This window comes from Dipteris shenzhenensis, chromosome 33 (genome assembly GCF_047967505.1).
Source record: "Dipteris shenzhenensis isolate YYH24624 ecotype China chromosome 33, Dip_SZ_1.0, whole genome shotgun sequence".
Classification (NCBI taxonomy): Eukaryota; Viridiplantae; Streptophyta; class Polypodiopsida; order Gleicheniales; family Dipteridaceae; genus Dipteris; species Dipteris shenzhenensis.
In genome coordinates, this window is record NC_141628.1 from 10,037,344 (window position 1) to 10,062,110 (window position 24,767).

The window sequence follows — 24,767 nt, forward strand, 5'->3', positions numbered from 1 at the left end:
TTGCGAGAGAGCCACGCAACTTACATCTTGGGCTAGCCATGGACGGCGTGAATCCTTTCGGGTTACGCTCGACATCTTGGTCGACATGGCCCATAGTCGTGGTGAATTACAATATCCCACCATGGCTAACAATAAAAAAGGGACACCTCATGCTTGCACTACTTGTGCCAGGAAAGTACAAGGCAAGAAACATGGACGTGTACATGGCACCTTTGATAGAGGAGTTACAGATATTATGGAGAGGAGTGCAGGTCTTTGATATTTCCAGAGCTCCTAGGCATACCAATGATATTTCCGTCAGGGGTATCTTGATGTGGACCATGCATGACTACCCAGGATATGGAGAGTGCGCAGGTACGTGGTTATGTCTTTACATGTACAATGAGGGATTATGCTTTTTTTACTCTCTTTTGCACGCATGTCTTGTACTAACATATTCATGCACGCGTGCAGGGCTTGTTACAAGTGGGTACCATGCTTGTCCTGTTTGTGGACCCGCTCTGAAATCGCTTGCACGCTACTCCAAACACATGAGGAAAAATGTTTATGAAGGTCATGCTCGATACCTTCCGCTCGACCATCTCGCACGTGGAGGTCAGCTTGATCCACCACCATCATATTTAAAAGCAAGTGATTGGATTCAAGCTTGGAGGGAGAATGGAGAGGAACCTCCTCCTGGTATGAAGAGGCTATCGATCTTTCACGAGCTTCCTTATTGGGGTCAGTTACAAATCAATCATCTCTTGGATCCCATGCATATCTTTAAGAATGTGGGGGCTACCATTTGGGCACACTTGGTTGGTTCCAAGGACTCGAGAGGAGTGCGAGAAGACTTGCGTGCTATGAATAGGATGTCTCGTTTGTGGCCCCAAGTGCATGCTTCAGGAAAAGTTGTCCTCCCGAAAGCAACGTGGATCCTCTCTACGAGGGAGGAGGCAACGATCAAGGCAGACATTGCCTCTTTTCAAACACCGACAGGGTACATGCGTTGCTTGAAAGGAGCATTTTCAAAGGACAATAAGCTTAGTGGCCTCAAGTCCCATGATTGGCACAAGGTCTTACAGGTATTCTAAGTAGAATTAGTGTACCGATAATAGTGATGCATTAGCGTAATTATTATTATGTTATATTGTTGACATGATTTCATTGTTGCTTTGATAGTTCATCCTTCCAATTACAATAAAAGGGTGCTTACAAGAAGATGTTAGAAATGCTATATTCAAGATCTGTGGTATTGTGAGGTATGCTTACTATCAATTCGCATTATCTATTTTCTTCATGGACATGTGAAATAGGTGGATATCTCAAATATCTTACATATGCATGGACATGTGAAATAGGTGGATATCTCAAAAAGAGATCTCTATATCGAGCATCGAGAAGGCTAGGGTGGAATCCATCGAAGCCGTATGCTTGCTTGAGAAGCACTTTCCCTCAAGCATTATGACAACTCAAGTCCACTTGCTTGTGCACATAGTTGATGAGGTGGCTATAGCAGGTACCGTTCATAATCGATGGATGTTTTTTCTCGAGCGGTTTATGAAAACTTTAAAGGGGTTTGTAAGACAAAGAGCAAGACCAGAAGCAAGCATGGCAGAGGGATGGCTTGTGCAAGAGTCATTAGTATATATCACAGAGTTTCTTGCATCCACGGATCCTGATATGCCGCAAGCTTGGCACAACAAGGATGATGATCGCATCATTGGCGAGGTCCCCCAAGGAAAAGGGATTGAAAGAAAGATGAGCGAAGAGCAAATGGAGAAATTCAATAAGTTTTGTATCCTCAATAGCCCTGAGATGCAGAAGTGGATTGAGAGATATGAAGTGGCCAAAGCAGAAAGAATAAATGCAAGGACGAGATTCAGAGTAATGTACAGGCGATCACAACCATATCCACGAGATCTGGCTCTTCTCCCTACTCACATGTCACTTGATTGGCTACAACTAGCTATACGTAAAGCCGAACGTGATGGAGAGATAATAAACGAGCGCGAGCGGGAGTTATCATCTGGATGTATGGTGCATGTAAGTTTCTTATGTCTTGATGTAATTAAGTAATTATTTGTGGCAATATATGCTATAAAATAGGTGCATCTTCATTGTTTTAATGATGCTCTTTTACAGTACAAAAAGTACAGTGCATTATGGTCATATGGACGACATTTTCGCATAGAACGCATCGATTCAAAGAGAGTCACGTATGATTGTGGAGTCATGGCTAACTTCACACAAGATAGCCGAGCAAGTGCTTCGGATACCAATCTTCTCTCCTCACAGTTGGATTATTGTGGAACCATACGCGACATCTATGAAATTGATTTCAGACGATTTACTATTTTCATTCTTGATGTAAAATGGTTTAGAACTACTTACAACGGTCCCCATGCAACTGTGAGAAAAGATGGTAGCGGTCTCTTTGCAATAGACTCCACCAAACATTGGACCGATGAAAGTGATACTTTTGTTCTTCCCGAGCACTGTGAGCAGGTGCATACTAATGATTTAATTAGTCGAAGCTTTCGTTTTTTAAGTCCATTGATATATATATAATTGACGACATTTGGCACGTGATTTTTCATCTTCAATATAGGTGGTTTTTCATCCGGATCGTTCTGATCCAAGATGGTGGTACGTGATCCAAGTTGCACCACGAAGTAAGCAGATTTTTGAAGATCGAGATGTGGATATGGAGATGCCACTACCAAATCCGGATCCAATTGATGAATCTAGCGAAGAAGATGTAGATCACCATATGAGGCAAGAGGAAGATGCGCATAATGACATCGCACGGGAGGAGGATGGAGATCACGATATTGACGAGGAAGACAACAATCGTCAAGATCAATCACCACACTTAAGCTTAATTGAAGAAGATGATCAAATACTTTTAGGTGAACGTATGATGCTAGAGTACGATGATGATATAGGAGATCAACTCGGTATAGAGTTGGAGATAGACTTGCTTGGCGCCTTAGACTTGGCTCAAGATGAAACAGTTGATGTAAATGCTCTTATTTAATTTGATTTTTCTCATCTCCAACTTGGACATGAATATATGAGCTTCAAAGGCTTGATGTACATGCTCTCATTTTTTATTTCTCTATGAGCTCAAACATGTATGAAAATTTAAAAAATTTTGTCATTGGAAGAAAATAAATTTTAAGGCTAAAAAAAAAAAAAAAACCTCTCTGTAAAACGTCGCTATAATATAGTCTCAGTGTCGCTATATAGCGACCTTTAAAAGTCGCTATATAGCGACTTTTACTAAGGTCGCTATATAGCGACCTTTCAAAGTCGCTATATAGCGACTTTTCTTAACGTCGGCGCTATATAGCGACGCTTATTAAAAGTCGCTATATAGCGACGATTTACGACACTCGATTTTTATACCGACGATTAACGCTAAGCGGGCGCTAATCGTCGGTACGTAAACGTCGCAATAGGATGCGTGTGTAGTAGTGAGACTTTGGCACGAAAGATTTGGCCACATCGGATTTGCAGTGCTGAAGGAGGTGCAGAAGCAAGGTATGGTTCTCACTTACCTGTAGTAGCAGAAATCAAAGAACCGTGTGAAGCTTGCATGATGGGCAAGCAACAGAGAAAGGCATTCCCACAAGAAAGCAAGAATAGAGCAAACACTCCTCTAGAGTTGGTGCATGTTGACTTGTGCAGTAAGATGCCTACACAGGCCTTGGGGGGATCTTCCTATTTTTTATTGATTGTCGACGACTATAGTAGGAAGATGTGGGTGTACTTTCTTTGCGAAAAGGCTCAAGCTTTTGGTAAATTGAAAGAATGGCTACAACTTGTTGAAAATGAAACAGGGAGAAAAGTGAAGAAAATCAGATCGGATGGTGGTGGTGAGTTTGTTTCTACAGAGTTTGGAGATTTTTGCAAGAGCAAAGGGATCAAGCGACAAATGACGACACCACATACGCCTCAGAAAAATTCAGTTGTTGAACACTGAATGCAAACCACCGTGGAGATGGGGAGGTGTATGTTGAAAGGTACTGAACTGCCAAACCACTTTTGGGCTGAGGCTGTCAATACTGCGGTTTACATCCTTAATCGCAGCTATACAAAGGCACTCAAAGGTAAAACACCACATGAGGCTTACAACGGTAAGAAGCCATCTGTCTTCCACTTCAGAACATTTGGGTGTGAATGCTATGCGCATGTACTAGACAAAGAGAGAAACAAGCTACAACCAAAAATCACCAAATGTATCTTCTTAGGCTATTGTGATGAGAAGAAAGCCTATAAGTTGTATGACCGAGAGGCAAAGAAGATCATAGTGAGCCGCGATGTGGTGTTCAAGGAGCAGCCGCATGCAGTGGAGACAGAGAAGAGCTCTTCCACTTTATCATCAAGTGAAGAGGTAATTCAATATGGACCTATCCCAGGAGCTATAGAGGAGGAAATATTAGATGATGAAGGTATAAGTCACCAACCTGTTGTTACACCACCGGAAAAGACATTGCCGCGATGGGTAAGGCAGCTCTACAACCATGATAACCAGATGCCTATGTCTATTGAGCAGCATGCAGATGGACCAAGGCGGTCTTAGAGAATCGAGGAGCAAAGAAGGGCTTCGGCTCACATAGTCAATATGGCCTTGATGGCTGAGATTATTGCAGAAGTAAAGGAGCCTACGAGTTTGGAGGAAGCACTTGTAGACTGAGACTGGAAAAACGCTATGCAAGTAGAATATGACAGCATCATGAAGAATGAAACTTGGGAACTGGTAGATCGACCACCTAACAGAAAGGTTATTGGCACCAAGTGGGTTTGGAAGGTAAAGTACAAGGCCAATGGGACTTTGGAAAAGTACAAAGCCAGATTGGTTGCACAAGGATTTTAGCAGGTTGAAGGGTCTGATTTTCAAGAATCTTTCACTCCGACTGCCAGAATGACCACTATTCACACAGTACTATCAATGGCTGCTCATAAAAAGTGGCCAGTTTATCAAATGGATGTCAAATCAACATTCTTGAATGGTGACCTCAAGGAGGAGGTCTATTCACACAGTACTATCAATGGCTGCTCAGCCATCTAGGTTTGAGGCCCCCCATTCTGAGAACAAGATTATGAGAACAAGGTATGTAAGCTAAAGAAGGCTCTGTACAGGCTGAAACAGGCCCCAAGAGCATGGTACCAATGGATAGACAAAGTCTTTCATAAATTAAACTTCAAAAGATGATCTCCTTATTACAGGTGACTATGAAGACATGATCCAATAGACTAGAAAGGTGTTGAGCACAGAGTTTGAGATGACAGACATGCACTACCATTTGGGGATTGAAGTCTGGCAAGAGCCAAGCAAGATCTTCATCTCTCAGCAGAAATATGCAAGGGAGATCTTGAAGGCATTCGGTATGTCTGAGTGCAAGGAGATAGCTACACCTATGGAGGTAAATGCGAGGCTGTCTATGGAGGATGCCTCACCACCAACAGACATCAGGAGGTTGGTCGGTAGTCTCATCTATCTATGTAACACTAGACCAGACATCAGTTTTGCTGTTGGCGTTTTAAGCAAGTTCTCCAATAAGCCCCGGGAGAATCATTGGAATGCAGGGATGCGGGTGCTCAGGTATGTGAAGGGCACTCTTAATTATGGCATCACTTATGGTATGGGCACTTCCTTGGCTGGTCATTGTGACTCATATTGGTGGGCTGGAGATGCTGATTCTAGGAAATTAGTTTTTGGATATTGTTTCTCTTTAGGTTCAGGTATCTTCTCTTGGATCAGTAAGAAACAACCAACAGTGGCATTATCTTCTACCAAGGCTGAGTACAAGGCAGCATGTTTTGTTGCTTGTAAAGCAGTGTGGCTAAGGAGGATCTTATAGCACATGGGAGTGCAAGAGGATGAGGCAACTGTGCTGAGGTGCGATAATCAAAGTTGCATGGCCATTGCTAAAAATCCAGTGTTTCATGCGCGCACAAAACATATAGAGATTCAGTATCACTATGTCCGTGATTTGATCGAGGACGGGATAGTGGAATTGGTCTACTGTCCAACATAGCAAAATGGAGTAGATATCTTTACCAAGGCACTCGGGATGGATCAGCTTCAGGGTCATCTGCAGAGACTCTGCATTGGGTCGAGACGGTAGTTCACCTACAGGTGGACATTGAGGGGGGGTGTTAGATATGCTCAATGCCCCACCCTCCTGGTAACCACCAGTGGTCCAAGGTGCTCAAGTTATAAGGCCCCCATATGAGGAGAAGCCATGTGTGAGCTCGGGACACTGGATGGATCCTGACTTACATATTAGATGAGGTCTATCAATGAGATCGTTGATGGTAGAAAGGTGATTGTGTGGGAGCCTCTTATTCTTGCGATGGTATAGGGAATATTCCTTGAATATTCCATGGACGACTAATCGGGTCCACCGACTAGGTTGACTGGTCGGCTTCACCGACTAGGTTGACTGGTCGGTTCCACAGACTACGTTGATCCAACTACCGTCCTCATAGTTATAAAGAGGCGACCTCCCCAGTCCATTGCATCGGATCAGATCTTCCAGCTAGTAGCTCTTCACCTAGTATCTGTCTAGATCGCCATCTAAGCTCCACTGTGGGAGCGCACGGGTGGATGGAGCCATCATCTGTATATACATCAGTATTGAAGAAAAATTTTGTTCATCTCCAGTTTGCTGTGTACTCTCTATTCTTTGTTCAGCTTTGCAAAAAAAATTGAATAGGAAAGCTAGTTTTTCAAACATGCGGTTCTGAAATCATTTTGCAAACCTGTTTGGTCTGATAAAGTCAACTCTCAAGCTTTATTTACAAACATATTGATGGATATCCTTTTTTCAAGTTAGCCTACAACAAGTTTGATAAAATTTTGCCTTTGTCAGGTTATAGCTATGGAGAGCATGCACACAAGAATGCAAATCACTTTAGCTTCTTCTATCAGAGAAGCTAGTTTGATGTTGATGTCACATACATCGTTGGTGATAGCAATTGCATTCATTGAAATTATAATCGATGTAGTATATTGCAAACATATGCACCTTAACATGGATCAAACTTACATTGAAATATCTCATGTGCATATTTTTTCATACACTACCATTGATTTCTTTGAGCCATATCCATAATAATTCTTAGGATAGAAGGTTTCGATAGATACAATTCGAAAACTATAGCCACATTGTAACACCATACTATGGGATACACGGAACACATACACACGAACGGGAATACACAGAGAATCAGAATGCGGAGAGGAGACACATCTCTATGAAATCCAAATACGTGAATAGATAGAACCTTGAATGAATCCACAAGAGATATTGTCACATGAAATACAACATCCGGTTGCAATCGTCATGCTTGCTCATGCGGTTGCGGGTACTTGCACCCCTAGGAATCCTTTCTAACTCCACGATAACCCCGTGCACACTGTTAATGCCTTAACACATGGCACTCACGGTAGATTGTGCGGATCCACAACTGACGACTATTGCCTGATGAGGTTAGACCCAATGCTGAGCAAGTGCATTACAATCGATTGGGCTATGCCAAGGGAGAGAACCTCTCCAAGTAGAATCCCCGAAGTATTCATGAAAGATAGTCACATGACACCCAATTAAGGAACTAGGAACGTTGTATTTATAACCGCGGGATCATCGTTGTCTAGCACCGTTTCCTTGTTCTCCGCCTTCTTGCTGCTTGCGGCATCTTCTAAACATACCACATCATTTGGCTTGAAGAAGCACCACCACTTTCGATCAAACCTGCTCCATCCATTCCACATCGTCCTGATCTTCGTTCTCGCCTAAATTGAAGTCGCTCCCAACTTGCGTGTCTCTTTTACTTCCGCCAAGATGAGTTGACTTTGACTGGCTTAGACCATTGTTCTCTCGATAGCTGCTCGTGGATTGTTAATCCGGGCGGTAAATTCAGCTCTTGTAATGACGCCGGTCGCTCAAATTATTGCGGTCACAGGGATTGGGAGTCTGAAAGAGGGGGAAAGGGGGTGTGGAAGTCAATGCAATGGACTTGAAGGAACCTGTCTACTGATTTCCACTAAGGGGGATGAGGCGGCAAGGTCAGTGCGAAGGAATGAGCTGTGTACTCTAGCCAAAAACAAATCTTCCACATCTTTTCCTTCAACCGATTGATCTAGTCTATTCACCCTCTGATTGCTCACGCTCCTGCTTTCGCCAGGGTGTTATACCGGGCCTCCCAATCTGCCTAGTAGGTTCTACTACGGCTTTGTGTTTATCCGTCGTATGATCTCCTTTGTCCGCTCACTAGGTTGTGGGCCAATCACGGTTGACGTTGAAGTGCAGACTGTCAGGGTTATGCATACCCACACAAGACAATCTGCCTGCGCCACCATCTGCATCAGGATTTGGAGGTCGATGAGCCAGGGTCTAGCATGTGTTTAAGATCTGGACGTCCCATTCTCTCTGCATTTCATCTTGTAGAGTTGTTAGTAGATCGAAGAGCTAGTCCACATTCACCGCAAGCGTTCTGGGGACTGTTGCCAGGAAATGTGCTAGTGCATCTGTAGTTATTCAGCTCTGGAACTCTGCAAATGCATCTTGGAGGCTCTCTTCATGAAGGTTGCGGGCGTTCTCCTCAATGAGTTCCGCTTCTCGCACTCTTGCTTCAAGAGTCTGGAGTCTGGATTCCATCTATTGCATCCGCTCCACTTGACTCTGAAGGGCGGCGTTCTATGTTCGTAGTGCCTCATTTTGACTCTGCAACTTTGTAAGTTGCTGCTGAGTCTCCCGCTGTGCTATCCACTGGGTCTCCATGGGATGATCTGAATCGAGCTCTTCGCCGTGGTTAAAATGGCCGAAGTAACAGGGAGGGAACACAAAATCTATATTGACACGTTGGAGATACCCTCCATTGTACTTGCGACAGCCAGTGCGAAGTTCCTACTAATTGCAAAAGCCTCTCTTGACAGAGAGCTACTGAGACCCATTGCACCTTCCGAAACAAACGAGTGCTCAAGGTCACACTTGACTCACCTTCCACATGGATCGTGGTAGGAGCGCTGATGGTCACCGATGTCCTTCGCAATGTTCGTAGTGGCCGCTGTAGTTGTCACCAGCGGGGTTCTTGGCGCAACAAAGATTAGCTGAGTAGCTCTTGGAGTTCGTAGAGGAGTAGAGGGTGGTACCAATGCTGGTGTTGAAAGGGGTGCGTGTGAACATGGTGGCTCTTTCTGAGATAAGCTGCCTCCATCATTCTTCTCTTCCGCCGCGTCATTGGGACTGTGGTCCCTTCCCTTGACCCTTCATGCACCAGACTCCAGTGCCCGGTTGCCGTGATCCGCAAGGGTACATCTGGCTCATCTATGAGTCAGAAGAGGACGTTGAGCACCTGCCCAACCTTTGTATGGACCTCCGACCACCTTCCCCTTGTCTGCTACGTTTGCCACCCGTGCTACTTCTGCCTACAGGCACTCCTTCAAGATCCTCGCCTAGGCCACCGGATGCATCTCTGCAAATGATATAACTCCTCGTGTGCGTAGAGAGATTGTGTACGTCTTCACTTGAAAGAAGAGGGACTCTAGCACCCATCTGAAGTCTTCACGCAGCTGCACATTATCTCAATTGCTCAACCGATACTCCCTGCAAATTGGTGCTACAAATGCTACCTCCATCACTACTATACCGAATGTTGGAACGTTCTGACTCTCACTATCCATAGGCAGGTACAACCATAGATGAGATCCACACTGAATCTCCTTGGGTAACTCGGTGTTGTCACCTGATCTGCTTATGCCAACTCATTGCACAGTTGTACAATTTGAGGATGTAAAACAATGCGCACCCAATCGATTCTTGAGAAACTACAAATTCTAAGGCGTCGTAGCCATTCGTCTATTTGTTCTTCACTTAGTGAAGGGGAGAGAGGATGAATGAGAGACATCACCATGGATTTGTGAGTTGCAGAAAGTGGGTGCTGTGAGAAAGCAGAAAATTGAGTAGGTGGGTGAGGGCAAGCATGAGGAGCTGTGAACACACAGTGGAAATGACTAAAATGAGCTCCTTCCAACACCCAATGGGAACGACATGCATGGTGACTGGCACTAAACTGGAGATGACACTAGGCGTTAAGTCACATCATTCCATGAACTGCTTGAATCCACAATTGGATATTGATTGCCCACCTGGATCCACAAAATGATTACCTCACCTTTCAAAAAATGGGCATTGAAGGCGCCCCTCAAGATGGTACCTCCGTAGTTAAAATCCATTTCAAGAGGGAAGCATGTGGCCTTGGAGAGCCACCAAGTAGAACGAAGTCGACCTGCAATACTCAAAAATCCAGTTTCAACTTGCCCGGCATCCTGCCCATGCCAAATCAAGACCAGTTGTCCGTTCTTGAGCAATTTCTTCTTGGAGGTCAAGTCGACCCTTTGTTTTCTACATGCTTGCACCACCTGGGTGAGATAATACCTTTCCATGTGGTCTTCCTCCAGCTGTTCCAGCACATCAAGTCAAAATTCCATAGACTCTTATAGAATTAGCCAATCCTCCACTACAATGCGGAGACTAGGCACCACACACTCAAGTGGGGTGATCACCTCCATTCCGAATGTGAGTTTGAATGGTGTCAACCCTGTGGCTACCTTGAATGAAGTGTGGTATGCCCACAATGCAGACAATAATTTCTCATCCAAATTTGTGCGATGATTGTTAACTAGCAGGGTAGTGATCCACTTGAAGTGTTTGTTGGATAACTTGGCTTTGCCGTTGGTTTGCGGCTAATACGAGGAGGATTTCTTGCGAATCACCATGTAAAATGAGGTCATCTCCTTGATCACCTTGGCAACAAAATGCTTTTCGTGATCCCTCACCAACTCAATGGGGCAACCAAATTGACAGAAAATATCCTTGTACAGGCATTTGGTTGTGGATCTTGTTGTATTATCCCGCAAAGCCCAAGATTCGACCCATTTGGTGTAGCAATATGTCATGGCTAGCATGTAGCAATTTTTGGTCATTGTGGCTACATGCTTGAATGGATGCATAAAAATCTAGTCCCCATTTTTGGAAGGGTCCAAGTGGTAGCACTTGCTGCATTGGCATCCGATCCCGATCGATTGGCTGACCCAATCTCTGGCATAGGTCGCACCCCCATGCGAATTGTCAGGCATCCTTTGGCAGTGTGGGCCACCAAAGTCTAGCCTACATCACTTTCTTTACTAGTGATTGCTCTCGCAAAGTGACCGCCTGCCACTTTAATGAGTATTGCTTCTTGTTCATGCAGAAGCACACATCTAAGCAATGCATCCGAGGAGTGATGAGTCAGTTGGTGGAAAAAGGTGAGATTGTTTGTGAGGTGATTGTGAGGGAATTTGAGGCTGGTGTAGATGTGAGGTTGCATGCTGGTGCACCAAAGTTTGGTGCTACTAAAGGGGTGTCGTGGGAGTCAGGAGGTGTGAGGAGTAGCTAGCTCTTGAAGGCTAGTGCTCATATGCAAAAATGGTCACTAAGAAGCTTAGAGCGGGCTTTTCGTCGCTATCGAATGAGGTGGCTTGGGGATTCTTGTGTGAAAAAGTCATTAAACAAGAGTCTAAGTCCAACAAGAATGATTTGCATGAGAATAGAGTGTCATGGCACTGTTTGTCGATTGGAATTTGCCACTATTAAACTGGAGATTGAGAAGCTAGCCAGTGGTGGTGTATATCTATTTTTTATTGGACACATACTTACAATTGGAGAGTTGTCGAAATTTTTGGCGTTTCAATGTGAGGTCCCTATTGAAGGATACAGTGTCAAGTTCATGGGAAAAGGATTCTTTCTTTTACGGTGTGTATTTGAAGAAATTTGCAATGATGTACTTGGGATGCTTGCATGTTTGTTGGAGTGGTGGTTTTGGCAACTCCTTGGCCTTCAGTGTTTAGTATTGATGAATTTTTATTTAGAGATTTTCTAGTGTGGGATTAGTTCCGTGGCATGCCGGCATGGATGGGAAAATCGGTTGATATGGTCATAAATGCCATTGGTAGAGTTGACCCATCACCACTTCAAATCCTCGGCTCCGCAAAGCCAACCAATAACGTTGAGATCTTTGATCAGGTACCGTGACATCGTTCTAACAATCACATAAAGAAGAGCAATTCATCATACCAGGATAAGGGGGTTTCCGAATGTACCTCCTCCACACTTCTTTCCCATAATAGATGCCATGAAGATCGCATTAAGCTCCACATCCAAAAATTCATCTTCAATGCCAGTTGCGGGCTCGCGAGATTCTACCCGAGATAAACTATCCACAATTGCATGTTGCGATCTACGCCTGTGTACTACTTCAAAGTTGAATTCTTGAAGAAGTATCCACTGTGCCAGTCAGCCTATAAGATTATGTTGCTTGACCAAATATAGCAGTGTGGAATGGTCCACGTGGAACAGGAACTGGCAACCCAAGAGATAGTGCCAAAATTTCTTCATTGAGAAAATTAGCCTGTGGAGAGTTCTTTTCCACTGTGGAGAGTCTGCGACGGCTAGCATAATAAACGGGTTGATACCATCCCACCATCGCCTCCTGCATTGGTAGATTGCCCACTACTCGATCATAGGCATCCACAAACACGTGGAACGTTATGTCCCAATTTGGAGACAAAAGGACAGGTGCTCTGGACAATTGAACTTTGAGTTGTCAATAAGACTTCTTGCATTCTTTGGACTAGAAGAAGGCTTTTGGCTCCGCATGCGCCAGAGCATACTGGAATATGGCCATGTGAGCAAGAAACAGCAAGTGTGTACCATGCCAATGGATTTGGCCCAAAAATCGCAAACAGTCCTTCAGATTTAATGGTGCTGGTGCCTGCATGATTGCCTCCACCTTGGCGGGATCTATCACAATGTCTTCCACATTGATGACATGTCCCAATAAGCAGCCACTGTAGACCACAAATCCAGATTTCATCAGGATCAAGCTGAAAGACACTTCCCAATAGCGTACGAAGCAGAGCCGCAAGTGTTCCAGATGGTTTGAAACACACTGAGATCATATAGTCTACACAAATTCCATCAAGTAAGGTCCAAAGATCTCTTGCATGGTTCGCTGAAAGGTGGATGGGGCATTCCTCAACCCAAACCACATCACGATACATACATTAACACCCCATGCGGTGATGAATGTTGTCTTGGGATGATCTTCCAGGGCCATCCTTATCTGATTGTACCCACTATATCTATCCAGAAAGGAATAATCCTCATGTACTACAACTTCATTTAGCCTCAAATCTAGGTATGGAAGGGGGAATGGGTCTGGCACTATTGTTGCATTCAGCATTCTATGGTTGACACAGATCTGCAGCTTCTTGTTTTTCTTGGGCACAATGACAATTGGAGAGATCCATTCCGGATTATCGATTGGCGCTATGAACCTGACTTGGACAAGGCTCTCTAAGCTACTTTGCCACATGCGAATTCATTGATGTCACTGCATTTTGGTTGAGGTGGCATCCTTGTTCAAATTGACGCGATGTTGATAGAACTTGGGGTCAAGACCCCGCATGTCAGAATAGTCCCATCAGAAGACATCTACAAATTTTGTCAGCAATGCCACCATGGCCATGCGAAATTCTTCATTGAGTAGGGTACTGATATCTACTGGTTTGGAGCTCCCGTCAGCTCCCAGGAACACTGTGTCAAGGACACCTTTCTAAACACGAGTCACACAATTCATTTGTTCTTCAAACTCCCTCTCTTGCTCCATGGCATGCTTCCAATACATATCTGCAACAATAACTAGATCATCCACCAACTCTGGTTGCGGTAATGGAGTTGCTATGCCTGTCAAAGGTCATGGCAGCATGTACTGTTCGTATGTTGTTTCAACATCTACTAAAAATAGAGGCACCAGATCCGGATTTGCCTACAAGCCTACTTGTCTTCCTCATCATCATCCCAGACCGTTTGCCATGTTGATTGTCTCCACCAACACCACCCATACTACGCCTTCCAGATGTATGTTGCTACCATCGAAACACGAACTTTTCTTTCCACTTCAGATTGATAAGGTGTTGAGTTCCCAGTTCTATTTGACTCTGGCTTGCCTAAGCCATGGTCTACCCAATAAGAAACTGTACTCCAGACCGGGCGCCTCCATGTTGAGAACCACAAATGAGACTATAAAGAAGATTCCCGCAACCTCCATTACCACTGCTTTGAGGATTCCCATAGGCCGAACTTGCCATTGATCCACCATCCACACCAAGAATGGTGATGGCTCCCATGTTTTCCAACCCATCTCTTGACAAGTCTTGAAAGTTATGATGTTGACATTGGACCCTCCGTTGATCAACACTTGTGAAAAGTTATGGCTTTGTGCTCTTGCAGAGATAACTAGGATACGCATGTCAATGAGGGGCACTACCGGAACGAGAATTGATGCGGCTTGGAAAACCTCTACATCTTGCACAACAGCTTCATCCATCAAGGAATGGATCAGTTCCTTGTGAAACTGTGGAACTAATTCTAGCCATTGCCTGAGAGATATATGGATTGGTGCATCCATGTAGTGTATATCGTGTGGTAGCCATTGCCGGCTTCTCTGTCACATCTCGTACGTGGCTTGGTGCTTGGTTCAGAGTGACCTTTGGAAGCCGATATCCTTTCCCAACCTGCAACGGTCCCTGTGCTGCCTCAGAATGTGGCAATTCTGCAAATTGCACTTTGCGGATTGTCTCCACAACATTGGTTTGTGAATTGACACCTCATCTGGTGGATTTGCCTCTCATGCTGTCGAACTGCTTCCTGCACTGGCCAATAAAGGAGTGCGGCCACCATGGCAGACGAGCCCCTCACCACTTTGTTAGATCGGGTCACGACATTCACTTCGAGTGTAACTTCTTGACCATCAGCTATGATCTGGACCATCAACGTGCTTGGCATCTTCTCGGCCATCTTTTGCCATTCAGCTTTGTGATGGTCCCACTCTTTGGCTTTCGGGCACTCGTTCCACAAATTTCCTTCTCCTAGCAAGAATAGGCAAGTCTTCTATTGATCTCCCTCATGACCACCACCTCCTCTTCTACATCCATGGCTTTGTCCGCCACCGTCTCTAGAAGAAGATTGGTCCTGGGGCTCTACTATCCTAGACTATTGTGCATAGGAGGCTCCTAGATCCATAGACACTATTGTTGTCCATTGCATTTGTCCTTGGGATCTAGGGCCTCAACCATTGTAGTGACATTGGTTTGTGGTGTGCATATTCATCATGCAGATGGTGCACCACTTCTCATTTAAAGCACATTCCATTTTGGAATGGCCAAGATTACAGCAATGAATCCCCCATAGTTTCGTTCTTCCTCTTCCCGACGAGTATCCTCCAATTGACACCATCGCATAACTCCCTTTTCCTATTTTAGAGGTCTTTTTGGGCTTCTTTTCTTCTTTGGCTTCTGACTCCTTGTTGTTTTCTTCTGAGGAACTATCGTCTAAGCTCTCATCTCGTCGAATTAATTATCGTGGCTCTGTGCTTTTTCTTCAATGGTTTCTTTTTTATTTATTTTTCCCTTTTGATGCCTTGCGATGCTTGGGTTGTCCGACCTTAAACTGCCTTCCCCGCACGGATCGCCTGTGCAACCACATCATTAAGAGGCATTGTGACTTTGTCCATGGTCGCCATCGCCATCCAGACATCCTTAGCTAGTCCATTAATAAAGTACTCGTTGATGACTTCTCTCGCATGGTTGCTGGTTTTGAAGGACATGTCGCAGAAGTTGACAGAATTGAGCCACATAATCTTCGACATCCTAACAACCGTGCTTCAAGATCCCAATCCCTCCAGAGTTTGTAGAATTGTCTTCTCTTTGTGGAATCACCTCAAGAATGGGACCTTGATGGCATTGCAGGTTGTGAAGTGATCTATAAGGGTATTCCACCAACAATCTTGATGCCTTCCCCTCCAAAGTAGACTCAAACACCACTTCTTTCTACATAGCATCCACCACACCGGGTTTGTTAAATGCATAGATCTTGTTGAACTAATGGACATGTGCGTCTAGATCATCTTTGGATTTACCCAGAAATTTGGTGTAATTGATATTCGCTGCTACCATTGGAACTACAATAATCAAAACAATCGCAACCAGTCCATCTCCGACTGTCGAAGATATTGGAGTGGTGAATAGGACTCTCACCGCACTGATTACTTGTCTTGCAGTTGGTGAGGATGGCACACTGAGCAATCTCTTGCCATGCAAAACAAGGTCTATAGCAGGATCTGATGTGATTTTGCCTCTTCTTGTGGGTCTCTCTGACTCCCACTAGCCATCACCATGCTCCAAAGCACTGCCGGCTACATTCTTCGGGTTCTACTGAGCATCGCCTTGCTCTAAGGGATCTCCACCAGTGAGAATGGACCGCCTAGGCTGCTGGAGCAGCCTTGTTGTTAGCACTAGGGGCTTTACAAGTCCTTGTAGCTATCTTCACATCGTCCTACTCTAAGGGATCTCCGCCAGCAAAAATGAACCACCTAGGCCATTGGAGCAGCCTTGTTGTCAGGACTAGGGGCTATGGAGGTCCTTGCAACTATCTTCACATGCATGCAGTTTGTTTGTTCCACTATTCGTCAGACAATTGTTGAGCCTCCGCATGCAAGTGCCAGATTTGCCAAAACAATGCACTAGCAAGGTGCAAGTCACCGAGGATCTTGCGGATATGTCTTGAGTGAGAAGAGCTCTATTTGCACCTTCTGGATCCACTGTCTCTTGCAAAAGATGCTCGCTTGAAGTTCGACTACATTGACCATAGCTCATAGTAGATTCAAATGCCGAGTTGCCCGATAATGTGGGCATGAATGGGGGGTTCACACCCACCCCGCATATGCAAAAATGGTGAAATTGTGGTTGTCAATGTGTAACACCCTAAAAGAAAGATGCTACAAGATACACAAAACACATACTCACCCGAACAAGAATACACGGAGACTCAAAATGTGGAATGGAGACATCTCTTTGAAATTTGAATACGTGAATAAATAGAATCATGCAATGAATCCCAAGAGATACTGCCGCATGAAACACAATGTGCGGTTGTAACTGTCATGCCCGATCATGCAGTTGCAGGTACTTACGCCCCTAGAATCCGTGCTAACTCCACGATAACTTGATGCACACTGTTGATGCCTTAGCACACATAGTATTTTGCACTAGAGGTTAATAACCTCGAAATATTATGTGAACTATCACTTCAAAGTAATCTATTCCATGATAGAAACAACTCTATGATATGAAGCTAGTTTGACGTGGTCTTCACGTACACCCATGGAGAGGCCAATAGGTGGAAGACCTTTTCAATGTAGGCATGGCTGGTGTATTGCCATGTATTCCATATTCTCTCCCAACAAACAAATGTAAACAAGATGCATATGCTTGTAAGAAACAAAGTGTACATTGTGAGATATGTTATGCAAAGTCTCCACAACATGTCCATTCATCACAAATTTGCACTATATATGTTTTTCCTATAGGGTTGAATCACAGCTTGTGACTAGGAACTTTCATCAACATCCAACTAATGTATCAATCTAGGGGTAACTAAAACTAGCAACCTGAATGAGTGATCAATGTGCTATGCACAAGATTTTGAAATAGACTAGCATCAATTCACTTTGCAATGGGTGGAAGTGGGTGTAATTGTTTTATCTACTTTTGTTGTACGGGCCTTGTCTTTGTGGAGTCATTACCTCCATTGATGATAAAAGGACCATGGACATGATGAAGAACCTAATGCACACAATTTTGTCACCTCGAGAGGTGGATTCCACTTGCATTGGCCATGCAGAAGTGGTCCACCAATAATTCTATTGTTGGGTGACCATGCATGGGAGACATCATCTGCAAGAGTAAAAGTTAGTCATATTAGCAAGATTGTGTTCTACACTAAAAGAGCTTCAAATATGCCTTTACATCTTGAAATTTGGGTAACACATGAAAAAGTTACATGTTTTTGAAAGGATTTTGGTTTTTATATTCTAGCGTATTTAAAAAAAAAATCCTCCCTCATCCAAAAGACCCCCCCTTGGGTCTCTAATATTATGAAAAATATGTACAAAACTTAAAATATTTCATATCTTTTGAAGTATAACCTTATGCTTTGTGGTAGGGAGGACTGGAGGTTGTCATGATTTTCCCTTGCATATTTGAAAATTTTGTAGAAAATCCATGCATATTATATATGGACCTTGTCCCCCGATACCCTAGATTTTGGACAAGGGTAGTAACATAATACATATTGAGTTGGCACCCTAGGATCTTCATCTATAGTCAAACAAGAAAAAGCATCTAGAACATAGAGAAAAGTGTTTCGATTGCTTAGAGATAAATCTCTTTTTGCAAAAGAATGCAAATGTGATTTTTTTGCAAAAAACAAGTAAAGTACTTGGGACATATTATATCCCAAGAAGGGATTTATATGGATCTGAAATGGTAATACCTATATTGGAATGGCCACATCCTACAAACCTACAAGAATTACAAATGTTCATAGGTTTGTCTGGGTTTTATAGGAGATTCATCCAAGACTATGCTAAGATTGATGTTCCGTGACAGATCAGCTTAAGGGAAAGGGAAGTACCTTCATATGGGGTGAACATCAAAAGAATAGCTTTAAGAAATTAAAAATGGCTATAACGTGTGCTCCTATCTTAAAGGGAGTGGATCCCAATGAACCATTTGTGGTTGAAACAAATGCCATTGATTTTGCATTTGGGTGGTACTTTTACAAAAGGTCGACCAATGGCTTTTGAAAGAAAAAGTTAAACGATGCCCAATGGAATTACTCGGCATATGAGGAGTTGTATGCTATAATATACTCTTTGAAGAAATGGAGGCACTATTTGTATGGTACCAAATTTGAGATCATTTTTTATCAAGAAAGTGTTAAGTGGATTTGCAATTAGGCAAAGCTTAAAGGTAGAGAAACTAGATGGGCTGAAATAATGCAAGAGTTTGATCCAATTGACATATCAGAAGGAGTTCAATGTGGTAGCACACTCCCTAAGCCTAGTGCCAATTGTTAATGAATTGAGTTTTACTCAATTTCAAAATGATTTCCTAGAGTCCTTAAAAGGAAAATGTGAGTTTGGTTCTCATTTTTTGAAATATTGAAAGCAATTAAGAAGAGGGGTCTAACTAATCAAGGAGCTTTCATTGAAGAGTCACATGGAAATGGTGACACACCATTGGTTGGTGATAAAGGACTCAAAAGGAAAAAGTATACTACTGAGGATGGCTATTTGCTCTACAAAGGTAGAGTATGCATCCAGATAATAATGAAATTAGGTGTCAAATTCTTTTCAAGTGTCATGATAGTCTGAATGCTGGACACTCGGGAATTCAGAAGACGTATGCACTTCCGAAGAGGCAATTCTTTAGGTTTGGAATAGACAAGGGCGTCCAAGACTATGTATTGAAGTGACAAAAATGCAAAGTCAATAAGGTTGAATGCCTTAAGGGAGGAAGTCTCCTACACCCATTGGAGATTCCCTCTGGAAAATGGAAAAACATCTCCATGGACTTTGTTGTTGGATTACCTAGGACACAGAGGGGGAATGACGACTCTGTGTGGGTAATTGTGGATGGATTGCTCATTTTATTCCAACCAATGAAGAGGTTAAAACTCTAGAATTAGCTAGGCTCTTTGTGGAGCATATTTATAAATTATGTGGGCTACTAGTTGGTATTGTTAGTGACCAAGATAGAAAATTTAACAACCATTTTTGGAGCGCTATGTTTATGAGTTTGGAAACTTCTTTGAATATGAGCACAGTGGATCATCCACAAAGTGATGGTCAAACTAAAAGGGTCAATCAGGTTATTGAGGATATGCTTCGAGCATATGTAAGTAAATGGAAAATTGATTGCGAGCAGTATTTGCCCATATTGGAATTTGCATATAACAGTGCGAAACATTCAGCTACTATAGGCTTTAGTCCATTCATGATGATGCAAGGATTTCAACCTAGAGCCCCAGTGGTAGTGGGAATTAAAAAAGAAAAGGTTCAAGTGGACAAAGACTTTCTCAAGGATATGAATCAAATGATTAAGTTAGCTAAAGATACCATTAGAAGGGCTCTAGATAGACCAAGAAGCTATGCAAAACCCCCCTCGACCATAGAAGGTTGGAGTTTGAAATAAATGAGAAAGTATATCTCAAGGTACCTGAATCTTTAGAGTCCCTAAGGATAGGTAAATGTCCAAAGTTGTCTCATAGGTATTGTAGACCATTCATGATATTGACAAGAATTGGAGAAGTTGCTTACAAATTCGCCTTACCAGAGGCAAAGGGATGTAGAGTACATCCAATCTTTCATGTGAGTAGGCTAAAAAGAAAGCTAGGAGATGATGATAATCTCACTAGAAATGAAGTCCTAGTTGAACTCATTGGAACCTGCTTCTTTACCACATGAACCAGAAGACAGACGAGAAAAAAGAACGTGACATGCAATATGGCAAGTATGTTCGGTTAAGTGGAAAGAGAGTTCACCAGGGTAAGCAATCTCTATAGGAGGTTTCCAATATTGTTTTTGAGGATGCAAACCATTATTAAGGGGAAGGGAATGTTACATCAACTATACTACCGAGGTCATGATAGGAGGTGGGAAACCAAGAGGGCTCGACAGTGCTACGGTGGACACAAAGGTTAAAGACTAGGAGTAATCATGCCCAGCATTAAAGAGGGACAACCAAGAAAAGTTAAAGGGTAAGTTCCTATAAAGGACTCTTGGCAGTCACTGGATATAGGGGAGAGTTCTAAAGACAACTCAAGGGACAAGGAGAGAGAAAGAAGAAAGACTCTCATATGGGGTTGACGGGGTTTCTCTCAGGACTTGAAGCTGGGTGGTTAATGGAAAAAAGCCCTCCATTAATGTTGCATGTTAGCAACATGGTAGTTATAAATGATGTATTATGGGCTTTCTGCAAGGCTGAGATGGGATGCAAGGTGCAATGTCAAGCATGGGTCTCAGGTATTGGTCTCGCAACATTGTTAAATTCTTCTCATACTCAAAATTTTCGTAGGTATTCTTACTAAAGGGAGTTGGTGCCCCAGGATGAGGATATCATCTATATGAATACTACAGCTAATTTTCCTAAATATGGCATCAAGACACTATTCCTAACTGTCATAAAATTTGCTAGAGCATTAATTAAACCAAATGGCATTACTTTAAACTGATAATGCCCGTACCCAGTACAAAATGATGTCTTAGGGACATCCTCTTCTCTAATTCATACTTGGTGATATCCTGATCTTAAGTCAATTTTAGTAAAATACTTTGCCCCTTGCAATTGATCAAAGAGCTCATCAATGCGAGGCATAGGATACTTATTCTTTATTGTGATTTTATTTAAAGCTCTATAATCTATGCATAAACGCATAGTGCCATCTTTTTTCTTTACTAGGTAAAATCGGTGACTAGGTTGAATTTGGCCTTTCCTAAGGTATTCAACTACTTTTCTTTCGATTCACGTTTTTCTGTTTGACTAAGTGTATAGGGTGTCTTAGAAACAGGGGTAGATCCAGGAATTATGTCTATTTTATGATTTACATTTTGCTCAAGAGAATGTCACTGGAAAAAACATCTTTAAATTCAACCATTAAATCTTTAAACAAAAATTCATACTTTTTAAGAGCTTTTTAATCACATCAAGAGAAAAAAATTTCTTTTCAAATGTAGCAGAAATAAAATCACCAATAAAAGAAAGTTTATAGAGGTATACCTCGCATGTTGGCAGTAGACTGATGCCAAAGGTTAGGGTTAGTTTGGCACGTGGTATGGGCACATGTGATTGGCTCATGTGGTACCTCATGGAGCAATGGAATGGACGAGGATTTCTACATGGCGTCAGTGCATGTGGTGCATGGTGGTGTGTCGATTGACCAATCAACAGAAGATCTCGAAGTAGCTTGTGGATGGCGGTTTACTTCTCGTTGTCTAGAAGGATCATTGAGGCTGTTTTGATATCCGTTTATATGGTGCAACAATTTATGATCTCACTCTTTTTGTTGTGATGAGAGTCGATTACATCTCTCTGTAGATCAGCTGCTCATAAAGGTCATAGGGTCCCTAGTTGAGTCAATTCTATCATGTTGTAAATCCAACAATCCATAGTAGTGGTGAGGCTATCAGAGTCAAGGAGTTTTGCTCCCCATCCTAAGTTGATTGATTATAGAAGATATTCCATACAATTTTGTGTCATCTCTATTTTTTAAGGCTCTAAAGCTATGAGTGGTATTAAAGTGGTGTCATTATGATGCTTGGAAGCTTTTCTACTAGGCTATGTGGACTACGATGTACATGTGCTTTTTGAGGCTATGAGGTTTTGAAATGTTTGGTGGCAGGTTGTAGAGGCATCAAACCGTATCAGAATTGCATAGCAAAAGCGTGCCGGACTTGCAACTATGTTGACGGAGGATTATGGATTTTTAATTCAAAGTGAAGCTCATCATCAGTAGATCACTCATGTAGTTTAACCTTTCAAGCTCAGGTCACTGGCAGAAGAAATAAGAAGTTGCAGGTTTGGTTGAAGCAAATTTCAATGATCATGATTGGGCTTTTTACCTTTTGAACATAGATTTTCACTATGGGGGTTTTTCGTAAACACACAATATTTAAGATGATCTTAGCACTTAGTGAGTAGATATGTAGTTTAATCTGTTCAAATAGCTTTGTTTTTGGTTCTTTGTGGGCAAATCTTCGATACCTAGTTGATGTAGTGGTTGCTACGGTTGTCATTTTTTGTTGCGCATCTCCATTCGTCTTCTTGGGGGAATTTTGGCAGTAAGGCTCATAGATGATGCCAAAGATTAGGGTTAGTTTGGTACGTGGTATGGGCACATGTGATTGGCTCATGTGGTACCTTGTGGAGCAATGGAATGGATGAGGCTTTCTATGTGGCTTCAGTGCATGTGGTGCATGGTGGTGTGTTGATTGACCAATCAGCAGAAGATCTCGACTAGCTCGTGGATGGCAGTTTACTTCTTGTTGTCTGGAAGGATCATTGAGGCGGTTTTGATATCTGTTTATATGGCGCAACAGTTTATGCTCTCGCTCTTTTTGTTATGATGAGAGTCAATTACATCTCTTTGTAGAGCAGCTGCTCATAAAGGTCGCAGGGTCCCTAGTCAAGTCAATTCTATCATGTTGTAAAGCCAACAATCCATAGTAGTGGTGAGGCTATCAAAGTCAAGGAGTTTTGCTCCATCTTGAGTCGATTGATTATAGAAGATCTTCCATACAATTTTGTGTCATATCTATTTTTAAAGGCTCTAAAGCTATCATTGCATTCTTGTTCTTATAGAAGTTGTTCCAATTTCATCAAAGAAATAAGGGGAGAGTTGGGCACGCCATGAATCCCTAAATCTGGAAGACTCTACCATATTTTTCAAACATAATGGAGTTATTTATATAACTCCGTTGTAAGCTATGCGCAAGACTATACAACTAATCTCGACCAAGCACAACATTTGTTCGATCGAAATGCAAAATTTGGAAATCCAAGGCATCCGAATAACCTTGGATATCCACCTTTGTTGTGAATCATGGTTTCCCAAACCTTTTTATCACCACCCTTTGCTAGGGAGACCACATAATTATGGGCACTTGTACTCTTTGGCAACATAAATTTCGTAACTAACAAGTAGTTTAAAAAATGATGTGTCACACTATCACTGACCATCACTCTTACTCTTTGCCTCTTAACTTTTCCATGCATCCTCATTAAATCATGAGGACCAAAAGTGGGCTACCACATTGCTGATGATAGACAGCACATGTGGGTGCTATCCTCATGATAACCTCCACCTCAATGTACTTTTCAGTATTATTAAGTGGCAACACCTGTGCCATGTGTACTTGTTTTTATGGAGGTTTATTTGGGGCTTTATCTCCCACCTATTTGTTTTTAGGATAGTTCCATGCAGCATGGTCTTTGCCCAACCATTTGAAGCATTTTGTTCCTTCTCTCTTTCATGATCCTCTTTTGCAGGAGATGATATTTTTGTATTTGAAATTTCTTAGGTAGTGCTTGAGAAGCCTCCTTCTTGAAGTTCTGCTTTATTTTCAATATGGGAAATTTGTTGAACTTAGGAACAAAACTTGTTTGTTCCAAAGTTCCAGATTTGGATTTTCGCATCATGTCATCGTATATTTGGGCATACTTGATTTCAAAGGTTTTGGGAGAATTTATTCTCACGTCAACCTTATAGGTGTATTTCAGACCTCTCACAATACCCCTTATCTTTTGGAACTCATCGATTCCTTTTAGCTTAAGGACTACCTCCCTATAATTCACTACGTACTGGACTAAAGTGTTCTTACCCTAGTACAATTGCCCCAATCCTCCCAAGCTCTTTCTAACTCATTACTATTTTAAGAAGTCTTGTTCAAATTCAATCCAATCCTAAAAGTCCTATCATTTTCCCTGAGGCTCATCCACCATTTATAGGCCTCATTTCAAGGGAAAGACTCACTTCAACCGCTTGAGTTTTAGCGGGGGTATTCCTGAGTCGATGGAAGTCTTGCCATTTTTGCATGAATGTCCTTGTTGCATTCTTTTTCTTCCCCATTGAAAATTGGTGGTTTCAAGTCCTTAAGTATGTTTAAGGTTTCTTTAAGTCGAGAGGCGGACCTCTCAACTTGACTGTACCATAGGAGTTACTAATTCTCAATCAATAACTCCTATGGCACAGTCACTGAGGTTTATTTAAGTCAGTGACTGTGCCGTAGGAGATACTGATTGAGAATCAGACAGTTTAGATATGGCTTAGGGCTTC